Source organism: Lactuca virosa, chromosome 5, assembly GCF_052849685.1.
Source record: "Lactuca virosa cultivar CGN04683 chromosome 5, Lactuca_virosa_CGN04683_v6, whole genome shotgun sequence".
Taxonomy (NCBI): Eukaryota; Viridiplantae; Streptophyta; class Magnoliopsida; order Asterales; family Asteraceae; genus Lactuca; species Lactuca virosa.
The window spans coordinates 83,195,653-83,207,636 of NC_136430.1; positions in this window are offsets into that span (position 1 = coordinate 83,195,653).

Sequence of the window (11,984 nt, forward strand, 5' to 3'; positions counted from 1 at the left end):
ATATATCTAGGTTTGAAGACTTATATTATATTACCGTCTCACGATCACTCAAGATAAATTCCATGAAGTGATACTAGTGAGCGTGGGTTGAATCCAATACTCGAATCGCTATTCCAGGAGTACTCATGAACAATGCAGCCCCTTTGTCCCAAACAAACTGCAGATCCATTCATGACAGTCTTGCCTCATTACCTACTTCCAAAGTATGATTCACTGTGGATGGTTTGAATAATATGATATACCATAACATAATTATTTTGGAAGTCAAAACATGTAAAAATTGAAATGATAGTAAACGACTGATAGAAAATAGTAACACTTTACTTATAAACAAACAACAACTTTTATTTATCATCAAATGTCATTTACACTTTACAAATTTCAATAGTTATCTAATTTCTAAAACTAATATCATCCTTTAGCCCAATGAGCCTCGCATGCTGAAGATGCTTAACCCTACTCAGTCCCTTCGTGAAGGGATCTGCTGGGTTCTCATCCGATGATACCCTCTTTGCCATGAGGAGTCCTTCTTCTATTTGATGTCTAATGAAATGGTATTTTCTGTTGATGTGTCTGGATATCCCAAGATCCCTTAGTTCCTTAGCTAAGGCAACTGCACTTTCACTATCACAGAAAATTTCCATAGGCTCCTTTATAGTTGGTACAACTCCAAGGTCTCCAATGAAATTCTTCAGCCATATCGCCTCCTTCGCTGCCTCGCTTGCTGCTATGTACTCTGATTCGCAAGTTGAATCAGCCACTGTCTCCTTCTTGGAACTTTTCCAAGTTTTTACTCCTCCATTTAAGCTAAAGACCCAGACTGACTGAGAGCAGAAATTATCCCTATCAGTCTGGAAGCTAGCGTCACTAAACCCTACTACTCTCAACTCATCACTCCCACCGAGGGTAACGACCCAGTCCTCGGTCCTTCGCAGGTATTTGGGAATGTTATTTACCGCTGTCCAGTGAGCCTTGCCAGGGTTCCCCTGATATCTGCTGACCATGCTAAAAGCAAAGGACACATCAGGACGAGTACAGGTCATAGCATACATGATCGACCCTACAGCAAAAGCATACGGTACTCGACTAATATCAGCTATCTCAGCCTCTATACTTGGGCTCTGAGTCTTACTCAATCTGGCGTTACTCTGGATTGGTAACTCTCCTTTCTTCGAATCCTGGATGTTGAACCTATTCAGCACCTTATCCAAGTAGGTACTTTGACTAATTCCAATTAGTCTCTTACTCATGTCTCTTAAAATCCTTATCCCTAGGATATAGGCAGCTTCTCCAAGGTCCTTCATAGCGAAACACTTCCCAAGCCAGGACTTCACCTCCTGTAGAGTTGGGATGTCATTTCCTATGAGTAGCATGTCATCCATTTACAGTACCAAAAAGCTAACTATACTCCTACTAGCTTTGACATATACACAGGACTCATCTTCGATCCTCGAAAAGCCAAACTATTTGACTTTCTCATCAAAACAAAGATTCCATCTGCAAGGTCCTTGCTTCAATCCATAGATGGATTTCTCAAGCTTACACACTCTATTAGGGTACTCTGTACTGACAAAACCCTCTGGCTGACTCATGTAAACATCCTCAACCAACTTTTCATTAAGGAAAGAGGTTTTGACATCCATTTTCCATATTTCATAGTCATGAAATGCAGCAATGGCTAGCATAACCCTAGTAGACTTAATCTTCGCTACTGGTGAAGAAGTCTCATCATAGTCAACTCCCGGAGTTTGAGAAAAGTCCTTTGCAACTAGTCGCGCCTTATAAGTGTGTACATTCCCATCCATGTCGGTCTTCTTATTGAAGATCCATATGCACCCGACTGTCTTACGACCTGGTACATTGTCAACCAAGTTCCAAACTTGATTGTCATACATGGACTGAATCTCGTTGTCCATAGCCTCTTTCCATTTAGCAGACTCGGGGCCTGCCATGGCTTCCTTGTAACTGTTAGGTTCTGTTGGATATAGTGTCTAAGTCCATAACTATATTTGGTATGTACTTGACCCGACCCGGCATGGTCCATTTGGGTTGCACTTCACCCGAACAATTTATGGATAATAGTTTGAGAATAGTATAAGTTATGATTTATTAATATATTATAATTCCTAATATATTAATATAAAATCATATTATTTAATTAGTATTGATCTATAATTAATTTAGATTTAATTTAGAGATCAAAAGTATGACTAATTAAATATGGGCTCTTGTATTTATATAGTGTGGGCTAATGCTTATTTGGAATGGGCTAGGCTTGCATGGAAAGTCCATGGATACTCCATGGAGCTTTAACCCATGGATCTCATGGAAATGAAAAGACATGGGTATTAGGGTTTACATGGATGTAACCCTAATCCACCACACTATATAAAGGAGGCTTTGGTTCTTGAAATTGGACTAGTTGATGTGTGAAAACTAAGAGGGCCGATTTCAAGAAGTTTGTGACTATTCTCTCAAGTTTCCAAGTTTGTGGTGATTTGTGACTTCCATTTGAGGCATCCACATTATTGGTGCTAGGCTCTCAAACTCCAAGCAATCAACTACTACTACAAGGTAAGTAATTCTACTAGTTTTATTTGATTCAAGTACCCCATGCCATGCTAGTTAGGATAAGAACCTTGGAAAAATAATTATTTGCATGTATCTTAGTCAAACATAGATCCAAGGTTTCTAGGGTTGCATGTACACCATAGGAGTGTTAGAATGCTCAAAACCCATCAGTGGTATCAGAGCCAGGTTTGTTTTATTTGATATTTGATGCAAAAAAAAAAAAAAAAAAAAAAACTTGAAAATCGAAGTTTTGTTCAAAAGCTCGTATCAAAATTTCAAGTTTTGTATATGTACTTACGATTCTTGAAATTTTTGATATGAACATTCATAAACATATGAGTTTAGAAGATCATAGAAATTATGTGCTAATAATTGATTAGATTAATTCTTGATCTTTATGTGTTTTAATGAAGTCTATAACTAGTTCTTAAGTTATGGATAACCAAAAGTCACATTTATAAATAACCATTAAAAGAACACATAGGTTACAAAAAATGAAGAGTCTTCATTTTTAATAATCGTTAACTCATAAGTTATGAGAAATGAAAAGTTTTGAAAGTTTACAAAACTTGCCCTCAAGTTTTGGAACATGTAAAGTCATATTAAAAACTTTAGTTCCAACCCCTAGAATTTTAAAAGTTAAAATTCAACCCTTATACTTTATAATATTATAAGTTTAATAATATTTATATATGTATAAGATCAAGTCGTCTTACCGCTAGTATGCCTCATTCACGAAGCCGGTCTATAAGGGGGGTATAAGGTTGTTGCCTATAAAATGGCAACTTAATGGGTGTCCACTCTTACTCACCGCTTCCTTGATCGATGGAGGGTCGTTAGCCGAACGGGTAGGACAAGGACTTATAAATTCTCATTAAAAGTATAATGATAATACTAAAGTAACTAAACTTTATTGAATTCCCAATCTTAGTTATTTTAGGAAAATGTGAATAAGGTGCTAATCCATGAAATTACACTTTACACTTTGTTTAAGTCGTTAGTGGAGCGTGTGTGGTTAACCGGCACACTATCTTGAACTTAACAAGGTAGGTAAAGGGTGACTTAATGTTTATCATAGTATCGATGGAGCGTGTGTGGTTAACCGGTACATCGATTGAGGGGTAATACATTAAGGGTACCAAGTAATTTGCATGGTTACTTCACACCTTGTTTTGTGATCCTCGACATCCCAGTCACAAAACTTGAAGAGCACACTCGAGATTGAAACATGCCATTGGAGAAAGTTCAATGAATCTCAAAGAATCTAGGAGTTTCTAAACCAATTAAAACCTAATTAAATATTTCCATTTTCATGGTGGAAATTGGTGAATCGTCATTCACCTACCTTCAAATATCTTATAGCTTAGATTACGACATCCCTCTTCTAAGTTATAAAATATTGTGTTGGGTCCTAGCCTTAATATTACATTTGGGTGTTTTGTTAAGGACTATCTCTATATCTAATCTAATCTATTCCCTCTTCTTTTCAGATGTCTTCCAATAACAATGCTTCTGGCTGAAACCCTACTAGCTCCTTCTCTCTCATGAATCTTTGTGGGAGAGTCATCTTTGATGGGTCCAATTTTACAGATTGGATCAGAAACATCAGGATAGTCACTCGGTATGAGAACAAAGAATATGTTCTCGACAAGGAGCTGAAGGTACCCGAGCCAACTGCTACTCTTGAAGAGCTTGCTGAATATGAGGTACATAAAAGAGATGCTACAAAAGTGGCATGCATCATGATGGCCACCATGACAGACGAGCTCCAAAAGTCCTATAAGGACTATTATCCTTTTGAGATGCACCAGGACTTGATGGACCGCTACCATCAAAGTGCTCGTCAAGAGCGATATGAAATAATCTCCTCCATGATAACAATCCGAATGAACGATGGTGAACCCATCACGGGCCACATGCAGAAAATGCAATGGTATGTGGACCGTTTACTGAAGCTGAATGTGAACTTCCCCGAGGAGTTAGCAATAGACATCATTTTGCACTCCTTGCCATCGTGTTATGATCAATTCCGCATGACATATCACATGAACAAGGAAGAAGTCACCCTCAACAAACTTCAAGGACTCTTGAAGACCGCCGAAAGTGGTCTAAAGGGTAAGTCGGTTGTTACTACTCCTACTCCTACTCCAACTGCGGCCAATGTCTTGGCAATCGGGCATGGCAAAGGGAAGAAGAGAAATAACCCTTCTAAGGGTACCAAGGGTAAGACCCTTGAAGGCTCCTCTTCAAGAAAAACCAAGAAAGGTTTTGTCACTCCTTCTGCTAACCCTAATGAGGCTGAATGCTTCTATTGCCATGAAAAGTCGCACTGGAACCGAAACTGCCCAAAGTACAAGCAAGATTTGAAGGATGGGAAAGTAAAACCCAACCATGCAGGTATATACACTATATTGTCTAATAACTCACCTCATTCTAAGTCTTGGGTCCTTGATACAGGTTGTGGTATTCACATATGTTGTGATTTGCAGGGACTAAAAAGAAGTGAAAATGTGGAGCAGGGAAAGATAAACTTGATCATGGGAAACAGGAAAGCTTCACCTGTCACCAAGATAGGAGTTTATTCCTTAGTGCTAAATAGTGGGTTTACATTAGATTTGAATAAATGTTATTATTCGCCAGAAATGGCAAGAAATGTTATTTCCTTTCATGCATTGTATAAACAAGGTTTTACCTTTTATTTTGATAATAATAATGGTAGTATTGATGCTTTCTTTAATAATGTTCTTTATTTTAAAGCATTACCTTGTGATGGTGTGTATGAAACTGTATCTGTTGTAGATAATCTAGGAAATAATGTATTGTGTATTAACTCTTCCATTAGCTTAGATAAAGCATCCTTATGGCATTGTCGTCTTGGACATGTAAGCAAGAAACGCATAGGCCAACTCCAAAAGGATGGAGTCTTGGAGTCATTTGACCTAAAGTCAGATGATAGTTGTGAATCTTGTTTGCTTGGTAAAATGACAAAGTCACCTTTTACCGGCACTTGTGCTAGGGGTGAAGGTTTGTTGGACCTCATACACATGGATGTGTGTGGACCCTGTAGAACCGCCACAATAGATGCTAATCGGTTCTATGTGACTTTTACTGATGATTTTAGTAGATATGGATATGTCTACCTAATCAAGCATAAGTCAGAAACCTTTGAGAAATTCAAAGAGTTTAAGCAAGAAGTGGAGAATCAGTTGGGCAGGAACATTAAGATGCTTCGATCCCATCGTGGTGGTGAGTATCTTAGTACTGAGTTCCTTGACCATCTTAAGGAATGTGGGATTGTCTCACAATTGACACCTCCTAGGACACCACAGTTGAATGGTGTAGCTAAGAGGTGCAATCGGACCTTGTTGGACATGGTTCGTTCCATGATGAGTCGAGCTTCGCTACGAATCTCATTTTCGGGGTATGCCTTAGAGACTGCCGCCCATATCCTTAATCTAGTCCCTATAAAGAAGGTTGCCAAAACACCTCACGAGGTATGGACTGGAAAAGTTCCCAATCTAGACCACATCAAGATTTGGGGTTGCGAGGCTTTCGTGAGACGCGAGACTCACGATAAGCTCGAACCCCGAAGTGAAAGGTGTATTTTCATTGGCTACCCACAGAAATCCTTTGGTTACATCTTCTACAGACCCAGTGATAATGTGGTCTTTGTAGCAAGAAGAGGATTCTTTCGAGAGAGAGAATTCATGAGCCAAGGAGACAGTGGGAGGAAAATTGACCTTGAGGAAATTCAAGAGTCAAGTGGTGAAGGAACCTCAAACCCTATCCCTCAACTTGAGGAGGAAACTCCTGTTGAGCCGACTGAAGAATCTATACCTCTGAGGCGTTCCACCAGAGTTAGGAATGCACCTGAGCATTATTATGGTTTTCATATTACTGCAGAAGGTGAGACACTTATCAGTGATAACACACTGGTAAATCTGGATGAGCCTAACAGCTACACGGAAGCCATGGCAGGCCGTGAGGCTTCTAAATGGAAAGAGGCTATGGATAGCGAGATACAGTCCATGTATGACAATCAAGTTTGGAACTTGGTTAACAATGTACCTGATCGTAAGATAGTTGGGTGCAAATGGATCTTCAAGAAGAAGACCGACATGGATGGTAATGTACACACTTATAAGGCACGACTGGTTGCAAAGGGTTATTCTCAAACTCCGGGAGTTGATTATGATGAGATCTTTTCACCAGTGGCCAAGATTAAATCTATTAGGGTTCTGTTAGCCATTGCTGCATTTCATGATCATGAAATTTGGTAAATGGATGTCAAAATCGCTTTCCTTAATGTAAACTTGGCTGAAGATGTTTACATGGTTCAGCCAGAGGGTTTTGTCAGTACAGAGTACCCCAGTAGAGTGTGTAAGCTCGAGAAATCCATTTATGGATTAAAACAGGCACCTCGCAGATGGAATCTTTGCTTTGATGAGAAAGTCAAAGAATTTGGCTTTTCAAGGAGTGAAGATGAATCTTGTGTCTATATCAAGGCTAGTGGGAGTATAGTCAGCTTTTTGGTACTATATGTGGATGACATACTACTCACAGGAAATGACATCCCAACCCTACAGGAAGTAAAGTCCTGGCTTGGGAAGTGTTTCGCTATGAAGGACCTTGGAGAAGCTGCCTATATCCTAGGGATAAGGATTTTGAGAAACAGGAGTAAAAGACTAATTGGACTTAGTCAAAGCACCTATGTGGACAAAGTGTTGAAAAGGTTCAACATGCATAACTCCAAGAAATGAGAGTTACCCATCCAGAGTAACGCCAGATTGAGTAAGACACAAAGCCCTAGTACTGAGGCTGAGATAGCAGAAATGAGTCGAATACCTTATGCTTCAGCTGTAGGATCAATCATGTATGCTATGACGTGTACTCGACCTGATGTAGCCTTTGCTTTGAGCATGGTTAGCAGGTATCAGGGGAACCCTGGCAAGGCACACTGGACTGCGGTAACGAATATCCTCAAGTACCTACGGAGGACTAAGGACTGGGTCCTTACCCTCGGTGGCAGTGAGGAATTGAGAGTTGTAGGGTACAGTGATGCTAGCTTTCAGACTGACAGGGATAATTTCCGCACTCAGTCGGGCTGGGTCTTTACTCTAAAAGGAGGGGCAATTACTTGGAAAAGTTCCAAGCAGGAGACAATGGCTGATTCCACTTGTGAATCAGAGTATATAGCAGCAAGCGAGGCAGCAAAGGAGGCTATATGGCTAAAGAAGTTCATCAGAGACCTTGGAGTTGTACCAGCTATAAAGGAGCCAATGGAGATTTTCTGTGACAGCAATAGTGCGGTTGCCTTAGCCAAGGAACCAAGGGATCATGGGAGATCCAGACACATTGACAGAAAATATCACTTCATTAGACATCGAATAGGAGAAGGAATCCTCGTGGCAAAGAGGGTATCATCGGATGAGAACCCAGCAGATCCCCTTACGAAGGGACTGACTCGGGCTAAGCATCTCCAGCATGCTCGGAGCATAGGGCTGAAGGATGATATTAGTTTTAGTAGTTAGATAATCCTGAAATTTGTAAAATGTAATTGACATTTGATGATAAATAAAAGCTGTTATTTATGAGTAAAGTGTTGCTATCTCTTGTCAATCGTTTACTATTATTTCTTTTTGCATGTTTTGACTTCCAGAATAATTATGTTATGGTTTATATCATATTATTCAAAATCTCCACAGTCGGTCATATGTTGGTAGTAGATATGAATCAAGACTGTGATGGGTTGGCTTGTAGAGGTCTAAGATGTTAGACAAAGCGGGGCTACAACACTCATGAGTGCTCATAAGTTCTGAGTATTGGATTCAACCCACGCTCACTTGTATCACTTCATGGAATTTATCTCGAGTGATCGTGAGACGGTAATATCATATAAGTCTTCAAACCTAGAGATATGATTTGTTGCCTATGAGTTGGTTATGCATTGATTACACGAAAACGCATTGGTAACTCGATGTTATAAACCGTGCTTTGTGTGTAATTCAACAAGTAGTAGATCAAACATATGAGTCGAAGTTTATCTGTTCCTTCTAGGATTAGAAGCGATATCTGGGCCCCTCGATGATTTTGTTTTGACCTATGTACCGGGCCCGGTCAGAACTAAATTGATGTGTTCAGTTAAGTTCTATGTCAAACAATTCGGAAATCGGGAAACAAATGCTGGACAATAAGCAAGACCATGTTCCATGTATTTGTCCGGCTGATATCTAGAACAGAGGATTATATGATCACTTATCTAAAATGGCGCTTCATAGTTCAACAGAGTTTAAAGAGCTATGATTGTTGATCGGTTCCTGAAGTCATACTTGCAACTATAGTTATTAGGCTTATCCAAGTGGGAGACTGTTGGATATAGTGTCTAAGTCCATAACTATATTTGGTATGTACTTGATGTTGGGTTTTGAGCATTCTAACATTCCTATGGTGTACATGCAACCCTATAAACCTTGGATCTATGTTTTCTCTATTATACATGCAAATATTAACTATTCTGAGGTTTCATCTTAACTAGCATATTATGAAGCACCTATACTACAAAGTTCTAGTTAGATGACATACCTTTTGATGTAGCTTGATGTCTTCAAGCTTTAAGAGCTTAGCCCCAATAGTGTGGAAGCCTCAAATGGAATCACAAATCACCAAAACACCTTCGAAGAACTTGAGAGAATATGTATGCACACTAAAATCGGCCCACTCTTATTTTCACACACTTGTGCCAATTTTGTGAGCCAAGGACCCCTTTATATATTATGGAGGATTAGGGTTACATCCATGTAAACCCTAATACCCATGACCTTTCATTTACATAGGATCCATGGGTTAAAAGCTCCATGGACCGTCCATGAAAGCTTAGCCCAACCTAAATGAACTTGGCCCATTCCATATATATAAGAGTCCATATTTAATTCGTTCTTTTTGATCACTTAATTAGTTCTAAATTAATTCTTGATCAATACTAATTAAATAATATGATTCCATATTAATATATTAGAACTTATAATATATTAATATAAATCATAAATATACTATTCTCAAAAGACTATCCATATAAATTGTGTCGGTGAAGTGCAACCCAAATGGACCATGCCGGGTCGGGTCAAGTACATACCAAATATAGTTATGGACTTAGACATTAATCCAACAGTCTCCCACTTGGATAAGTCTAAAACTATTATTGAGTATGTCTTCAAAACCTAACTAGCAATCATAGCTCTTAAAGCCGCTGTCGAACTCTGACCTTGTCAATGACTTGTCCATTAGATAAGGGATCATATATTCCTCCATTCTAGATATCATATGGACTGAGACATGGATTATAATCATTATCTCTGTCCATTTGTTGTTTCCCGATTTTCGATTTATGATGACTGACTGATTGAACAAATCAAATCAGTCCTGGCTTGGCCAAGCACTCACATGTGTCATCGCTAAATCATCGAGGGGCCCACAGATATCGCTTTTATCCCGAAGGTAAAAGGAATGGATAAACTTCGACTCATATGGCTTGTTCTACTACTTGTTGAATCATACACAAAGGCACGTTTTATAACATCGAGTTACCAATACGTTTTCGTGCAATCAATGTATAACCAACTCATAGTAACAACCCATATCTCTAGGTTTTAAGAATATAAGATATTATCGTCTCATGATCACTCGTGATAAAATCCATGAAGTAATTCAAATGAGCGTGGGTTGAATCCAATACTCAAAACTTATGAGCACTCATGAGTGTTGTAGCACCACTTTGTCCACCAACTTGGACCTCTACAAACCAACCCATGACAGTCTTGATTCATATCTACTTCCAACATATGACCGACTGTGGATGGTTTGAATAACTTAATCATTCAGGAAGAGCGACTTAGTTATTATGGAAGTCAAAACGTGCAAAGTGAAACACAAGAATAAATTAATCAAATATGGTATCAAACCCTAAGAATATAAATAAACACTTTTATTTATCACCATACTGATTACTCATTATTCATTGTTTCGGTTTTATCAACTTTATACTTAAATTAAAAACACTAGTTGTCCCATGCTCCAAGCATGTACACTATGTTTTTCTTAAACAATAGCTTTGCCATACACCAAGTATGCACTCTATGTTTGTCTATGATCCTTACTTTGTGAAGTAAACCAATTTAACATAATTTCAATGACTCTAATTTCACACTCCTAAATCCTTATCGAAAAATGTGAGAATTTCAAATTCCTATCATTTATCGAAATCTGTTTAGATTTTAAACTTATATGCACTGACCCTCCTGTAATGAATATGTACAAAGTCACAAAGACTTGTCAACAGTCATTATAAGGTATTCCAATGGAGATCAACTCCATGGAAACTAAGTCTCATATTCAAAGTACATTGCTTTGGACATGCTTCTTGCATTAAGTTTTCTAATCTTACACAGATAACTTCCACCTATGGAGACAACTCCATATTCTCATTTTGACTATCACTTCTGAATAAGAGATGCCTCTTTTCAGAATATGTCAATATGGTCCTTCCAAAATTAGCACTATACTTCCAACTGTCCCTGAGCAACCAATCTTTGGTAAACCTCAGATTGTCCTCGACAATTGCTTAATCATTTTAGTCATATCCAATTCTAGATCTTTTCCCTTCTTAATGCCTCTGGGCATTTGGAAAAATTTAGAAATGACAAATATTATAGCACATGCAATCGATCTTGTACCCAAAGCAAATGGTACATGATTCATGATGTCTCACATAAGACATGATTCTAGACCAGTCTTTTGCTACAATATTTTTATTTGCCATGTTTTCAAAATTTGACTATGAAGAGGGATGCCGTAATCATAATCGAATTTTGAGAACGCAATATACAGAATTTCCTTAAGTTGAACCAATCCAACATGAAATTCATATATATATTCTTGACTAAAGATGATTAAGGTCTCAATCTAAGCCTTTAGAACTGAAATGAAGTATATCCTCTCCTTTAATTATAGCAAAACAACTTTTTCAATCCCTGCAGCCTCACGAATTGAAACTTTTGTTTTCTATAATTAACATTGCTAACTTGCAACACTAACAATAATTATCATGCTCCCACTAACATGATGATTATTAGCATAACACTTATGCTCCCACTAGCTTTGACATGTACTCAGAAATCAGCTGGACTTCTAGAAATCAATACTTTATTGACTTTCTTACCAAAGTTCAGATTTATGATACGAGATGTTTTGATAAAACTTTATCAAAATCATACACCTTTCCTTAGATAGCATGCATGTGTGTCTAAACAATTTCAGAACTATGAAAAGGGATGCCGTAATCATAGTCTCAATTGTTTAGACCTTTTGCCATCTGCTTCAAACCTACTTGGTGGAAGTGTTTCCTCACCATCATTTTC